The following is a 17,628-nucleotide window of genomic DNA, read 5'->3' on the forward strand; positions in this document are numbered from 1 at the left end:
TTTGAAGACCAAAATGTTATTTTGTTGATTTATTTGGAAAAGGCTAATTGCCTAAAATTATCTCGCTGAAGTCTGAAATGAAGATTTTCAAGTGTACCTGGCCATTGTACGAATGTTTCATAAATAATAACCTTTTTGTTTATTTTTTTGCAGTCAGTGAGCACCTGCAGCTATACCTCAGTTAACAAAGTATATTTCTATTGTCCAAAATTAAATGAATCCCACTCCAACTTATGATATAACTTTTTAAGTTAGCCAACTGGGAGGTTTGAAAACGTTGATGAAACGTAGGCTACATACTCAGCTACATGTATAAACAATAAACACTTTAAGACCCCACACCTTTACTTTGACCCTTTTTTGAGGGGTAAAAAGGGGAGGGGGGTTAAACTTCCTCAAAATTCGCACCCTTATCCAAACGCGTCCTGGACCTGTCAGAGCAAAACATATAGCCTAGGCACAGAACATTTAAACCACAAAAGCAAAACCTTAAGACCCAGAACGGACATTTTCGCTTACCTTTAGCAATACGCAGAGTGACACACATCCATCTCATCAGATATGGAGTAACAGAGGGCGTCTAAATGCCGTGTATCCACTGCAGTGCGATAGACGCGCAGAAATACTGATTCCTTTCGCCTGCTTCCTCCATCTTCAGAACGGACAGCGGCGACCGTCTGACTGACTCAGAGAAACGGATCTATCAGTGGCACTCGGTAATCGATTAGACGCCTTAATATCAACACATTTAAAAGTGAGGTTTTATTAGTCTTATTTAGATAGCCTAAGTAGGAAACTAGAATTAAACCTCCAAATCGCATATATCATGTTATATTAGCATCATATATTATGTAGAAGTATTATATTAATGTTACGAGCATTTATTGCGGTTATTTTGTATATTAATCATAATTCTTGGTGTAATGAATGTGTGATGCAGTCCTCACACATACTCAAAAATACCTTGAATAGATTCTATGAAATTATTTTTAAAATAGTTTTGCTTCTAATAATGATGAAGAATTCGAGAAATTAATTTTAATTATTACAGGCGCTCGGGTTTTTATTTAAAAAATAAAAGATGGGAGGTGGGCAACGCTGTGAAGGGTAGCCTACTAATATTTCTCTTGGACCCCCTCTATTGGCCGGATAGAGAAATACACCACTGACCCAGTTGGAAGCCTTTCAGAACTGTGGAGAGCTGGTGACGACAGAGAAACTACAGTCATCTTTTGAGCAAATGCTGAGGAAAAAAGTATTAGAGTATTACAGTTTATATTATTACAACAAAATGCTTAGATTAGTGTTGATCTCTGAATTAAAAGAAAATACCTGTGAGCAACAGATAATTTCAGGTCACTGTACGGTCATCAAAACCAGCTCCTAATGATCTAGTAATTTTCATTATCATCCTTGGAGAGTGAATCAGTGGTATCATTAGGATTTGCATAAGAATGACATTGAGGTGCTTCACTGAAGAACTGAAGCAGGTCATATTAGTCATTAAAGGTTGTGCATTTCCATTTTTTCATTGCTTCTTTTACAGTAAACTAAAGCTGTGTATATTAAAATGTATTACTGTAAGTGAGGTGCGTTAAGGGTTACTTCCTTGCGTAAAAAGAAAGACACGAGTATTTCCAAAGACAAGAGGCTTTTCAGAGTCTACAGTGATTATGAAGTCTTCTGATAACTGTCAGGAGTTTAGGACATTGGCCACAAACAGGAGACGATCTTGCGCCAAAAAGAAAATTTAGGAAGCGAGCTGCTTGAGAGTTTGTATGGTTTGGTGTCTTCCGTTGCGCCGAACGAGCCTGTCAGCTTTTCCATTCACTAAGCGTCGAGGTTCTTTTTCCCCGACAATTAGATTTCTTCCTCTGATCTGAAACTGCGTGAAGTGCGTGACATAGTGAAGTGAAACCTGTGCCGTTCAACACCTTGGTCAATCGATGTACCAGACATATACATACATAAAACAGCCTCTCCATTTCATTTGCTGTCTTACATTGATTGTTAAATAGATTTTGTGAACTGAACCATACCCATTCAGCTCCTGGACCAATTACCTTTAAGCATTAAAGGAATAGCTCACACAAAAATGAATGAAAACAGTATTTTAAATATGTTTTGTGTGTTTCTTTAAATTAAAGAATAAATGTAATTTAAGAATATCATCTTTTTTAATTTGTTTTTTTATTTTTTAATAATAGAACAATGCAGATAATACATGTTTATATATATATATATATATATATATATATATATATATATATATATATATATATATATATATATATATATATATATATATATATATATATATATATATACAGTTTAAGTCAGAATTATTAGCCTCCTTTAGATTATTTCTTCCATTTTAAAATATTTCCCAAATGATGTGTAACAGAGCAAGAACTTTTACAGTATGTATGATAATATTTTTTTTCTCTGGAGAAAGTCTTTTTTTATTTTGGCTAGAATAAAAGCAGTTTTTAATTTTTTATGAACCATTTTAGGGACACAATTATTAGCCTCTTTGAGCTTTTTTTTTTTTTTTTAAAGCCTTTAAATGTCAGTTTAAGCTGTATAGAAGTGTCTTGAAAAATATCTAGTAAAATATTATTTACTGTCATCATGGCAAAGATAAAATAAATCAGTTATTAGAAATGAGTTATTAAAACAAATATGTTTAGAAATGTGTAGAAGAAATCTACTCTCCGTTAAACAGAATTTGGGGGAAAAAATAAAGAGGGGGGCTAATAATTCATGGGGGCTAATAATTCTGACTTCAACTGACTTATTACAAATAAATATTTTTTATACTGCAAAAATAAAACAAAACAAAACAAAATAAAATAAATAGACAGGTCATTTTTGGATATGCATGGAGTTTCAATAAGTGCGAAAGTTTTTGTTTATTATATCTGAGATTTTGTGTTAGTGTCAAAAGAACTTTTGTAAAACATATTTAGCCTTTTTATTTTACACACTGCATTTTCAATGTATTCCATTGGAAGTTAAAATGGTCTAAGAAATTTAGCAAGCATTCTATTGTTTTAATATAAAAATAAATTAACAATTATTTAAAATTAACAAAATTTAAACAAATACACTTCAAAGAATCAAACACAAAAGAATCAAATTTAGAAAAGTAAAACAATTACTAAAAAAACACAAGGCACAGATCACATCTCACCCACAAATCAATCTAAAAGTGATGGTGTGGAAAATTAACAAAAGCTGATTTGCTTTGAACAGTTTAATAAGGTCACCGTTTACATGTGTTCAACTGTGTTCTTTTGAGGCCACGTTGTTTGTTTACCATCAGCACTCTGATTTGTTCAAGTATCCTCAGATAACAATCGGTTGCTTTTGTTCAGTGGCTGCTGGTTAACTTTCCATGGTTTAAAGAGCACTTTCTGAAGTAGAGGGGAAACCGTTAGACGCCCCCTCCCCTACCACCCTCCTCTCATATACCTTTCTTTTATGCCTTTATTTTATACATTACTCTCTACTTTCCTCCCCTTTCAGGTTTCAGCCATCTGTGCATTACCTCATTCATTCTGTGAAGCTTTCCACAGTCCTACACGACCATAAAGCATTTAGTGTCAGTAAATGGTCTCTCAAAAGTAGACTTAAGTCAAATGACAAACAAGGATTTCTAAGCTATGTTTAGTCTTAAACAATGTAAGATGGTTTGGATTTCAGGCTCAGTGTGGTCATGATAGATAGGGTTTAAGAAATTGAATCTAAAAGTTGGACAGTAGAACATTTTCAGTCACCTCATGTAACATTTCATGTAATAAAATTATATTACAAATAATACAAATATTAAGAGTACAATGTAAAAAAGGGTCAAATGATACACTGATGATATGAAATACAATGTAGACTCTCTCAACACGTAATTAAAAAATGGAAAGCAAATGTGTTAACTGAGGCTTGAAGTTCATTGTGCATCCTGTGCTGGTTTAATGGTGGGTAACGAGGTTTACCTTATGTATGGAAAATGTTCAGCAAAATCTACATTAAACAATACACAATAAGACTATAAAAACTCTTATAATTGCATATCTTCTTTCCTTTGTGAGACATTAATATTTATATTAACCAACTATTTCAAGCTTTTGTTTGCACATTGAGTATAATAAGGCTGAAGGTGGCATTTTAAAGAAAATATGCTCATTTTTTGAGTGTGTGAAGATCTGTATTTGGTATTGGATTGATTAGTAATCATATAATTTGTTTATGAATAAAAATCCATATTTATATACCATATCTCACTTATTCAACAGTTAGTGAAAAAAGCATTGACATACAAACAAGCGCACTGTCTGAAAATAAAATAAATGTGGATCAAATAAACTGATATTTGATCTTTCGTCATCTTTGAGCTCCAATGGATTCATGCATGAACATTTTCCACACAGCATCTGGTGTAGTAACAGCAGGTGTTTAGGAAAATGCTGTTGCTTATTAGTTTTTTGACACACATGTGGGGTTTCCATGTTTTATGGGGTCTTTCTTAAGACAATGATTTCATGGGCTGTACTAAAGACCCCAAAACAAACCCCACCTCCTTAAGCATTCTGCTTAAAAAACAAATATTCTATCATTTCTTTTACTACATGAAAAACCTCTCTCTCACAAACACATGCATGTGCATTCCAGCACACACGCATACTTTTCTCTACCTATGATAAGGAGATGTTCTTTAAAAAATAATAATAATAAAGAATAATTTGGTTACATATAAAGACTGCATTTAATTACTTATTATTATTATTTTATATTTTAAAGATACAGATCAATTAAAAAATTAACTAGTTAATCACACTTGTTTTGCAATTAATCATGATTAGTTGCGAAAAGCCATATTTATCACAGAAATAAAAACACAGGCATGTAAGTGCGATTTGAATTTCAAAACAATCAATGCCAATAACAAACAAAAAATATTTCCATGTTGGATTCTAAGTGGACTACAAAACAAATTCTAAATACATGCATTGCAAATATGGAAAATAGAAAATGATAATAATAAAGTATTGAATACAAACAATTGTTCTCATTTTCAAGTTGTATTGCGAGTTGAGAACATTAATTATAAAGTAGAAACAACTTTGTTCAGTCCTGAATCAGCATATGAATTTTGGTGCCACTGGTGCTGTGACAAGGACATAAGAAGCACCAAAGGGTACATCAAAGGCACATACTAATGATACAGACTTCTTACAGGGACTTTGGTCACACCATCTCTAAACATTTCATTCTAAACAGCTTTGAGGGATACAGACACTGACGGCAATGTTAGGTGTTTGCTCTTGTTGCTAGGAAGTGCACACAATACAACGCAACCGGTGAGCGACTCCCTTCAGATTCATCAACACGCACGATCGCTTTCATTAAATTTGCTTAAACCAAGCGTTCTAAAGTATGGCTGTATTTTACAAGCAAGGATTCTGACACAGCAAGCTTTATAATTCTGAAGCAGAAGCTTTACAAAAGTTGCATGTAGGGGGGAAACACGCCAAACTTAATGAAACATTTGAGGGCTCATGGTATCAACTTAAAGGCAGAGATATGGGCTGTATTTGACAGCTTGCGACATTATCTGGCACTTTCATTGAGTAAATTTACATCAGAATCAGAAAGAGCTTTATCAGAATCAGAAAGAGCTTTATTGCCAGGTATGTTCACACATACTAGGAATTTGTTTTTCGTGACATAGCTTCTACAGTGCAACAGGATTACAGAGACAGGACAAAAAACAGATAATAAATATATTTTAAAAAATAGAAGTAAGTAGTGAGTGCAAATATACAGATTGACAAGTGTATGTACATGTTTATTACTATATACAACGTTATATGTGCAGCTGTTATGTGCAAATTGGCATGTAAAGTGTGTTGTTAAATAAGTGTATATGTGTATAAAAGTGTATAGCTAGTAGTGATGTTGGTTTCGCAATTATTATCATCAAGTGTTCATGAGATGGATTGCCTGAGGGAAGAAACTGTTTCTGTGTCGGGCTGTTCTGGTGCGCAGTGCTCTGTAGCGTCGACCAGAAGGTAAAAGTTCAAAGAGGCAGTGTGCTGGGTGTGAGGGGTCCAGAGTAATTTTGGCAGCCCTTCTGCTCGCTCAATGGACACCAATACTCCGATTTTATGATTAAGATTAAGATTACTTTGATTAAGAGTTTACCATGTAAACAGTGATTTTATGATTAACTTAAAGGACCACCCGAGTCATGAAATGTGGAGGTTTTTCTTTCTGGTGGCCATGCGGTATCAAATTCCATTAAAACAACACTCTTAAAACAGTCCTTACTTTATATTTTTATCCAATAATTATCACAGGGCATGAACAATATGTTGCTGATTGAAAGTGAACTGCTGAACTGCAGTTAAAGTCTAAAGATTAAAAATGAAACACCCGAAATTGCATGAAACTCTGGAGGAAACACTGGATAGCCTGGTGATGTGACATCAATTGTTTATACTGAAACTTTTATTCTAAAAGTACTTCCATGGTCTTATCCATATTTCTTTGCACGTTAAACGCACATCGGCCACAACAGGAAATAAAAAAACTGTGTTAATTGTGTTAATTATTTTTTTACGCGGGTAAATATTTCAAATGAATCGCATTCGTTAACGCACAAATTTTGACAGTACTAATAAAATTCTATAAGGCTAAATGATGACAGAACATATTAATTATAAAGTTATTCAAAAGTTAAAGTTATCTTTGCCAGCCATTAACCCTGTCGGTTATCTGTATGATTTTAAACATGGCATAACGGATATAGGCGATGTGTCTGAATGGTAACGAACTCAACCGATAAAAGATAAAGTCCCCCATTTCCAAATTCTTCTACAGCTCCCCCGAAAAAATGCTTGCTGCACACAAACAGCTTGCCTGTATCGGCCCTGACAGCATCACGGAGAAAGCCATGCAACAAACCACCCAAGTGACAGCCCGCGTACCTATTTCTGAGAGTGTACCTGGTGCAAAGTCACTTAAATCACCTTTCTTCCCTATTCTGATGCTTGGTTTAAACTGCAGCAGATCGTGTTGACCATGTCTAAATGCCTAAATGCATTGAGTTGCTGCTATGTGATTGGCTGATAGAAATTTGTGTTAACGAGCAGTTGGACAGGTGAACCAGGTGAAAGTGGCCAGTGAGTGTATATCACATACACTTGCATCAGGGGTTTCCACAGTGGAATGAATCATCAATTGTCACAAATCCTTAAGTTTCTAATTTTGCGTTTAAAAATAGAAGTTGAGAAAAATACTAATATTACAAATAAAAATAATAGTTCAAAACAACAACAGAGGGGATCTGTCAACTCTGCAGCACATGATTGAGCCTGACACTCATGGTTGCAAAAACTTGTTTTTGCGTTTCAGTCAAGAAGAGCGTCTCACCTCTAAAATGAAACGAAGGAATTTGTTTCATCTTCATATGGCATGTGTTAGTGCGCTTGTTCAACATGTAACACATATTCAAACTTAAATGTGTCAGAAAACCACTGATTAGAAAAACAGCCTAAACCACAGGCCCCATTTTCCTCATATACTAATTGAGGATGTTACATTTTTTTTCTTTTTCTCTGTATGTGTGTGCGCGCATGTGTTTATGTACTCACCTCCCCCATTTCCAACCCTCTGTACCCCAAAACACAAACACACACACACTTAAAAAAAAATCACTAATGCTTCACTGCACTAATGTACTAATGTAATCAAACTGTGTGCATTTTATTATACAAAAAGTTCTGTTTTATATCACTAATACATTCAAAAGTGAAATATATATGAACTTGCATATCATGCATGCATCAGGCATGCATAATCTGCCTAATTCACCACAGATACTTATAACCAAACTTATGCTCTTTGTACACAGACAGCGAACCAAAGCTCAAACCTCAGATAGGCATGAGTTTTAGACACCCACACTGAGCCCACATTTTTAGTTGAGGTTGGATTTTTGCAAAGCCCTGCACTGAGCATGGATAGCCAGAGATGTGAAAATGAGCATGTGAGAGCATGCATTTCTTTCATAGCCAAAGATGCACTTTTAAACAGGAAACATCTTCATACCCAAGTCTGGAAAGAAACAACCCAAGGTCTTTCACAGGAGAAAGCCATTTCCTGCTTTTGACTAAATGAGGCAGATCGAGCATATTAACGTCACACTTAGGAAGCTTTTATTTGACACTGTTATTTGGTTTTCATTACTCATTTATATTTTACTCACACTTTGTCGTTTTGACTTTTTTTTTTTGACTGACTTTGACAAACTTTAGTCATTCAAATGTACTGATCAAATGTACAAATGTACAATTGCAGTGGCTCTGCAACTTCAGTATATAATAACACTAAACAATAAGTAAATAGTTAAATAAGACAACAATAATTATATACACAGCAGCTTTATAAAACTTAATTACCATTTCAAAAGATCATTTTAAAGGATTCAACTTTTAGGCTCCAATATGTATCTTTAAGGTACAATATCGACTCTTTAAGTACCAAAATACAGTGTATGTAGCCCATACATGTATACCCCATATATGTAGATCCTTTAGGTATTAATGTGTACCCTTTAAGTAACTTTTTAAAAAACTTTCACATTTACATTTAGCAGACAATTTTGTCCAAAGCGATTTATAATTGAGGAGGCATTCAGCAATTCAAAAAGAATAAGCAATACACACAAGAAATACTAATTATACAAAGAATCTGCTAGTGCTCAGAGAATTAAGTGCGAGAGTTTTTGTAAGTCAAGTTGAAAAGATTTTTGAAAAGATACCGCCCCAGTGAATGATTTTGTACCTCTTTTCTGAGAGCGTAAATGAATAACAATACATTATGAAATGTAATTTAAGTTAGTCTTTATTATTGAAAAGGTGGAAAATAGGGAGCATTAAGGCTTTTGAAACACATAAGTAACAGCATATCCTCTACAAGTATGTTTATTTGATCAAAAATGTAAAATAAATAAATAAATAAATAAATAAATAAATAAATAAATAAAACTGAAGTATTTTGTAACATTTTTTACAATTAATAAGGTTTACTGTTGAAATGAATAGTAACTTTTACTGTTGAAACTTTAGCAGTCACCACAACTCCAGTCTCCAGTGTCACATGATCTCACACAAAGCACTCTTATTTCCTGAATAGGTGATTATTATTCTTACATATGATTATTAGTCTATTAGTGATTGATATAGTCTGATTATTAAAGGCATAATTCACTGAAAAATGAAAACGTACTCACTATTTACTCAATCAATTGTTTCCAAACCTTTATGAGTTTCTTTTTTTCTGTTAAACACAAAATAAATATTTTGTAAAATGTTGAAAACCTGTACCCATAGACTTCCATAGCATAACAAAAAGATACTACTGTATATCAGTCAATGGTTACAGGTTACCTTCTTTCATCAAAATATCTTCTTTTGTGTTTAATAGAAGACAGAAAGGTTTTGGAGCATGTAAAATGTGAGTACATGACACTATCTCTTTAATAAATTTCAGAATGTTTCCTTTAATGCTGAAAACAGTTGAGCTACTCGGTTTATAAAAAGGTTTGATGACTAAAAGCAAACAGCATTTTACAAAGGCAAAACTTTTCAAAACTAAGAAATTGCCTTCGTAATCATTGGTGTTAGTCGATGGCATGGCCTGGAAAACTCATAAAGATGGTAGAAAGAATGAATTGAGCACAGGCCAAAAAAAAAAAAAAAAAATGAAATCCATCAAGTTACTGGGATTCAGAGAATGAGTCATCACCCATGACATATAATACGCAATATGTCTGTCCATGAGAGACCCAGTGAAAGCCCAGACCAATCCAATTCAGCATCAGTATGACTTTAGTCAGGAAGTACTATTAATGGTTATCTTCTAAACAGGTTGAAGATTGTTAAAGGGCCTTTTTTTTAAATTAATTAATAAAGGGACATTTATTAATTCAAATATCTTGAGACAAATACAAGCACAGTCTCATAACTATAGTCATATCATTTTGGGGGTCACATTTTAAAATACAGTGCCATTAGAGCACTAAAATTGCCATATTAGAATAATTTTCAGCAGTAAATTCTTTTTTTGTAATATTAATTATATATTTTTATTCATAATAACACTAAAATTACATATAAAACAAGACTTCATTTTATATATATATATATATATATATATATATATATATATATATATATATATATATAATTGGATTTATTCCTAATAACGTAAAGAAAACAATACATTAATATTATCATTATTAAATTGTAAAAAGGAGCATTGTTTAAAATGCTTTTATTTTGTATTATACATCATGTATGAGATAGATAGATAGATAGATAGATAGATAGATAGATAGATAGATAGATAGATAGATAGATAGATAGATAGATAGATAGATAGATAGATAGATAGATAGATAGATAGATAGATAGATAGATAGATAGATAGATAGATAGATAGATAGATAGATAGATAGATAGATAGATAGATAGATAGATAGATAGATAGATAGATAGATAGATAGATAGATAGATAGATAGATAGATAGATAGATAGATATAATTTTTTTTTCTCCAATCCAAGACCTCAATTCAATTCAGCATCGGAAGGACTTTAGTCAGGAAGTACTATTAATGGTTCTCTTCTAAACAGGTTGAAGATTGTTGAAGGCACATTAATTAATTAATAAAGGGACATTTATTAATTCTAAGATCTTGAGACAAATACTTGCACAGTCTGATAAATATAGTCAGATCATTTTGGGGGTCACATTTTGAAATACGGTGCCATTAGTTAATGTATTTAATGTCAGGAACTAAGAATGAGCAAGACTTGCATTATGGCAATCCTAAGTTGTGCTTTGTAACATTGTTAACAAGAACTAACAAAAAAATGACTATTTAGACTTAAATAATGTTAACAAAATATGAATAAATCCTGTAATAAATGTTTATATTTGCTAAATGTATATATATTATATGTGTTGTTATCTAATAGTAGTGCACTAATAGTGAACTATTCCAAATATAAGGTTCTCGTTGTGAGACCTTTTCTTTAAAAAAGGAGGCAACAATTTTAAGAAATGAAAATGTATTATTATTATCTTTATGACAGTACTTTTTGCTTGTTTGTTTTGTTTGACTAGACCGTGTGACATTTGCAGCCCCTGGATATCCCTATGGATTGCATCTGAAAATTTCTTCTATGGGCTTTTCCCCAAAACATTCATTCATTCATTGTCCTTTTGGCTTAGTCTCTGTTTCAGAGATCGTCACAGCAGAATGAACTGCCTTCACCAAAACATACAATATGAAATCATGTAATTTACACAAGGCGATAAAAATGCATCAGGCTGTCATGCTGTAGTATCATTTCAAGGTCAGTGGATGCTTCCTACAGTCTCGCTTCCATAAGGATAAGTATCCTTTGGAAGCTACTAGATGGCACTGTTGGTCTTCCAGATTCGTCAGCTCAACAAAACGTCTTATTGATACAGCATGTTAAGGAAAAATCCCTCCTTTCTTACTCAGTCTCCTCACATCCTACAGATTTCATCAGCTATATGACTTATTTAATTGACCTCCATTCTCCTCTTAAAACATGATTTGACCATAGATTCATAAAAAAAAAAAAAAGATTTCATCAGATATATGACTTAAATAATTGACCTCCTTTCCCCTATTAAAGCAATATTGGACCATGGATTCAAATAAATAAATAAATAAATAAATAAATAAATAAATAAATAAATAAATAAATAAATAAATAACAATACATTTCTGCTTGCATTCTTTGCTTTTAAAATATAACATAGAACCTTACATTAAATATTTTCTGTTCTTTGCTTAAGGCAAAGAAATACATCCAACATCTGCTGATTAAATACAAAAAAAAAAAAAATACACATAAAAACTGTCACAAAAATATCAATTAATAAATTTATTTAGATATATAAAATAAGATAAAACAAAAAATGAAAAAAAAAAATAAAATAAATAAATGAATAAAATAAAATAAAACCAAGACATTTAACACGTGCACTGACATAAACATTTTCTGGCTGCCTTATTGATCTAGAAAGTATTTCTCATCAGCCTCACCCTTTCTTTCCTTCATGAAATGTGTCTGAAAATCATATAATAAAGTGAGACACAGAAGGGAAAAAAGAGCCTATAATAATTTGCCTTCAGAACTTTGTTAGTGCAAGAACAATGGTGCATATAACTCTAAATTACACAATAAAACCTGAGCCGCAACAGTGTGCAATCTTCATATGTCTAGCCTTTTAAGAGTGTGGGATGTAGAAATAGTTGTCTGAAAAAAAATCATGTCTTGCATCGTGCCTGAAGGCATGTAAGAGACAATCTGGATGGATTCTACAGTCAACAACGTGCAGAGACAGATAACAGGATGAAGATAACGTGTGCAAAAGGAAGCTGAAAATGCATTTAGAGAGATGGGGGAATAAATGCAATATATGGAGTAAATACAAGCCAGATTGTGACTGATGCAAATGTGACTTCTCTGTTCAAAATGGTCAGAAGTAGCAGGGTCAGGACAGGATTATTGATGCGAGCAGTTCAAAATGTAACCATATGTCAGAACTGTGTGCAATCTCTTTGTATTGTGTTTTTGAAATACGTATTCAGGAAGGATCCTTTCAAATAACCAAAAGTGTTAGTAAATATGTCAGTTAATGATGTAAGGAAGTAAGCAAAGAGTCATGAATTGTACCCATAAAAATGATTCAGCAGAATAAACATTTTCAAGAGCACTAAAATTTGAATAATTAAGTAAACCCTTTTATTATAATATTAATTCTACAATTTTATTCATAATAATACTAAAATTACATATTAAACATGACTTCATTATATACAGAAATTAAAATATTGTGTCAGTAAAATGTAATAGATATTTTGAGCAGTAAAACTGAGTAAATAATAATAAATAGTAATAACAGTGTAATTGGACTTTATTCCTAATAATATAAAGAAAACAATACAGTGTAATTTCATCTATCTGTCCATCCATCTATCCATCTAGTAGTCCGTCCGTCCGTTTATCCATCCATCCATCCATCCATCCATTCATCCATCCATCCATCCAGTAGTCTGTCTGTCTGTCCATCCATCCATCCATCTAGTAACCTGTCTTTGTTTGTCCATCCATCCATCCATCCATCCATCCATCCATCCATCCATCCATCCATCCATCCATCTATCTATCTATCTATCTATCTATCTATCTATCTATCTATCTATCTATCTATCTATCTATCTATCTATCTATCTATCTATCTATCCATCTAGTAGTCCGTATATCTATCTATCTATCTTTTTATCTATCTATCTATCTATCTATCTATCTATCTATCTATCTATCTATCTATCTATCTATCTATCTATCTATCTATCTATCTATCTATCTATCTATCTATCTATCTATCTATCTATCTGTCCATCCATCTAGTAGTCCGTCTATCTATCTATCTATCTATCTATCTATCTATCTATCTATCTATCTATCTATCTATCTATCTATCTATCTATCTATCTATCTATCTATCTATCTATCTATCTATCTATCCATCTAGTAGTCCGTATATCTATCTATCTATCTATCTATCTATCTATCTATCTATCTATCTATCTATCTATCTATCTATCTATCTATCTATCTGTCCATCCATCTAGTAGTCCGTCTATCTATCTATCTATCTATCTATCTATCTATCTATCTATCTATCTATCTATCTATCTATCTATCTATCTATCTATCTATCTATCTATCTATCTATCTATCTATCTGTCTATCTATCCATCTGTCTGTCTGTCTGTCCATCCATCTAGTAGTCCGTCTATCTATCTATCTATCTATCTATCTATCTATCTATCTATCTATCTATCTATCTATCTATCTATCTATCTATCTATCTATCTATCAGTCTGTCTGTCTGTCTGTCTGTCTGTCTGTCTGTCTGTCTGTCTGTCTGTCCATCTATCTGTCCATCTATCCATCCATTCATCCATCCATCCATCCATCCATCCATCCATCCATCCATCCACCTATCTATTAGTCTGTCTGTCCATCCGTCCGTCCGTTCATCCATCCATCCATCCATCCAGTAGTCTGTCTGTTTGTCCGTCCATCCATCCATCCATCTAGTAGTCTGTCTGTCTGTCTGTCTGTCTGTCTATCTATCTATCTCAGTCTGTCCATCCATGCATCTATCCATCTATCTAGAAGTCTGTCCGTCCATCCATCCATCCATCCATCCATCCAGTAGTCTGTCTGTCCGTACTTCCATCTGTCTGTCCATCCATCCATCCATCCATCCATCCATCCATCCATCCATCCACCAGATCATGTCATTGTGATACAGAAAGAAAAAGACAGCACCGCATAGCACAAAGAAAAAACAAAACAAAAGTAAAAATGTGAACATAGGACAATCTCCTTTTACTTGCACCTTCATTAGAGAAAGTGAAGATTCACCTGGTGGAAATTTACCAATTTTAGACAGATTAAGAAAAAAAAAGTCCAATAGAAAAGTAAAGAAAATGCATTATGACAAAATATTGTGACAACTTTTTTTTGCCATTATGCATGTAAAGTCTTATGCCATGAACAAATGATTAAATATTGTGGGGAGGGAGGGGGGACTATTCAACAGAGACCAAAATAATACATTTTGATCAACATGATGCAAGCGGTCGATAATGTAGGAAGCATATACAAAAGCATTTGCAACTTGTTCAGAGAAAAGAGAAACTGCTTTTTTGATGTGACACAATGATGGAAAGTTTGTATAGGTAGTTTTGAGAATTCTGATCTGAGAAATGTACCAAAGCGACTGAGAAAAACTGTAAATGTTTGTCAATGGCTCCCAATTTCCAAAATATTGTGTCAGTAAAATGTAATAGATATTTTGAGCAGTAAAACTGAGTAAATAATAATAAATAGTAATAACAGTGTAATTGGACTTTATTCCTAATAATATAAAGAAAACAATACAGTGTAATTTCATCTATCTGTCCATCCATCTATCTATCTAGTAGTCCGTCCGTCCATTTATCCATCCATCCATCCATCCATCTAGTAGTCTGTCTGTCTGTCCATCCATCCATCTATCTAGTAATCTGTCTTTGTTTGTCCATCTACCCATCCATCCACATTCTTCAAATTATAGTACTTTGTTTAACTGAAAAAAGAAAGCTTTATAAGTGTGAATAAATAAATCGACTTTCATTTTTAGGTGATCTCTCCCTTAAAACTATTCCAGTCGTTGCAGATAATGGTGTCTGGAGCTCTCGGATTTAACATCACGTGAAAGTGTGCAAGTAAAAATAAAATTTTCTTCATAATACTGAGAAAAGGAAGCCAACCATTTGTTACAAAATGAAGTAGGTTACCTACACTTTTCTAGATGAAATGAGTGATGAGTTGACCTGTAGGAACTGCACTGAGTCACTGGGACCACAAAAAAATGATTACCATCGCTTGCTGACTTTATCAACACCACATTCAGGGTAGTAGTGAACAAGACAGCCCAAGACATGCACCGAGATCCTTTTCAGGCTCAGTAAGATAACACCAGGACTGAAAACATGACAAGTCAGACCGAGCACTTTAAGGCAGAAAACAACAATTAAAAAATGAAATATTTACAGCTAAATAAATAAACTGCTAAATATTTTTTTAAATATGCGAAGGCATAGACAAAAAAAGACAACTCGAAAAATTCAGTTAAAGTTTACTGTAAAAAAGGTTTACATTGTAAAATATTCTAGTTGCCATAATTTTTTAGTTGAATCCAATTAACGTCTCTAGTCATCTCAGTTTACATCAATCAAACTGACAAAAAAACTGAGTTAAACTTTATATAACTTAAACAATTTTGCTGAAACCTGATTAACGTATTAAAATAAGTTTATGCCGGCAGCTAGCTTTCTGCAAATCTCACATGGTTGCCCACTGGAGTTAAGCAGGCCTGTGCCTGGTCAGTATCTAGATGGGAGACCACATGGGTGCTGTGCTGCCGGAGGTCGGGTTTGTAAGGCCAGCAGGGTGCACTTAACCTGCGGTCTGTGTGGGTCCTAACACCCCAGTATATTGATGGGGACTCTATACTGCTCAGTGAGCGACGTCTTTCGGATAAAACGTTAAACCAAGGTTGTTAAAAATCCCAGGATGTCCTTCGAAAAAGAGTAGGGGTTTAATCCCAGTATCCTGGATTATTATTATTATTATCATAGGCGGAGCGTGTGTAAGGCTGGGGAAGGCTTAGCCTCCCCCTGGCCAGAGACCAAGGAGATAGCAGCAAAAAAAAAAATGTATTGAAAACATGTAACAGGAGAAAGCCGTAATATGAATGTAATTTAATGTTGATGATTAACACAACACTTTAGCTATTGTAAGTTTGTCAATCAAATTTCAAGTCCCCCTCCGCACAAAAATTAAACTGTCCAACCCCGCACGTTGCACTGATGAGCGCTGTTTATTACTGGAGTTCTCAACAGCTCTGAAAACCAAACCAAAAGTGCTGGCCAGCGGACTATTTTTATATGCTGATCAAGGACATAAGTAATAAAACGACAAATGAGTATTACGAGAGAGGTATTATATATTATTCTGGTTTTATTTGTTTTCAGCATTAAATTGGTAGTTTCATTGTACGTAGTCTATAGCCTATAGTGTAGTAATCTTGTTTAGGCAATCGTTTGGAGTTTTATATTTTAAAGGTAAAATATTTATTGCTGAATTACAAGTTCGGTTTTTGATTGGCCTCGTGAAAAAGAGAATGATTTCATATTCTTGGGGCCGGCGCGTCCAGAGGTGACCTAGGCGGCCGCCTAGGGTGGCAGAATAGTGAGGGCTGCGTCCGCGATGATGAATTTTCAGCTTTATTACTTCTGTCTTCAGAGTCACACGATCCTTCAGAAATTGCTCTTATTAAGAGTAATAAAGTTATTACTGGTAATAGTAATAAAAGCAACAAGTAGTAATAATTTAATTTGAAACGGCATACAGTAATAAATAAATATTTAATAAATAAGTATTTAACAATTTTTTCATATTTAACAAATGCCGCCTTAATGAACGGAATTATTTTAATTAGATTTTTAAATAAAAGTAATAATAATAAAAAATAAATAAACTGACCTGAATTTAATACGCGTGTTGAATATAATAGAGGTTTGTTGATAGGCGGTGCTTTTGTTAAAACCTCTTCTTGGTCGGTCGCAAGTCTTTTTAAATGCATTAAAGGGCAGCGCATATATTAGCCTTATCCTGGAGTTTGTTCACCCTCCGCCTATGATTATTATTATTATTAAGTTAAAGCAACATAAAAAAAATATTTGTTGTCTTCACCTTTTGTCATAATTTTTTTACAATGTAGTTATGCACTAAAATGCTGGGTTCCATACAATTGATTTGCGTTGGGACAACATGAAGAAATTAAGTGAACTTATTTATTTATTTATTTATGGTTACAAATTAAAGTGGATTGAACTTAAAACAATCAAATTATTGAAGAAAAAAACGTAAGAATTTTGTTTCAGCTTATTTTTATTTTTTTAT

This window comes from Danio aesculapii, chromosome 9, assembly GCF_903798145.1.
Source record: "Danio aesculapii chromosome 9, fDanAes4.1, whole genome shotgun sequence".
NCBI classification, from domain to species: Eukaryota; Metazoa; Chordata; class Actinopteri; order Cypriniformes; family Danionidae; genus Danio; species Danio aesculapii.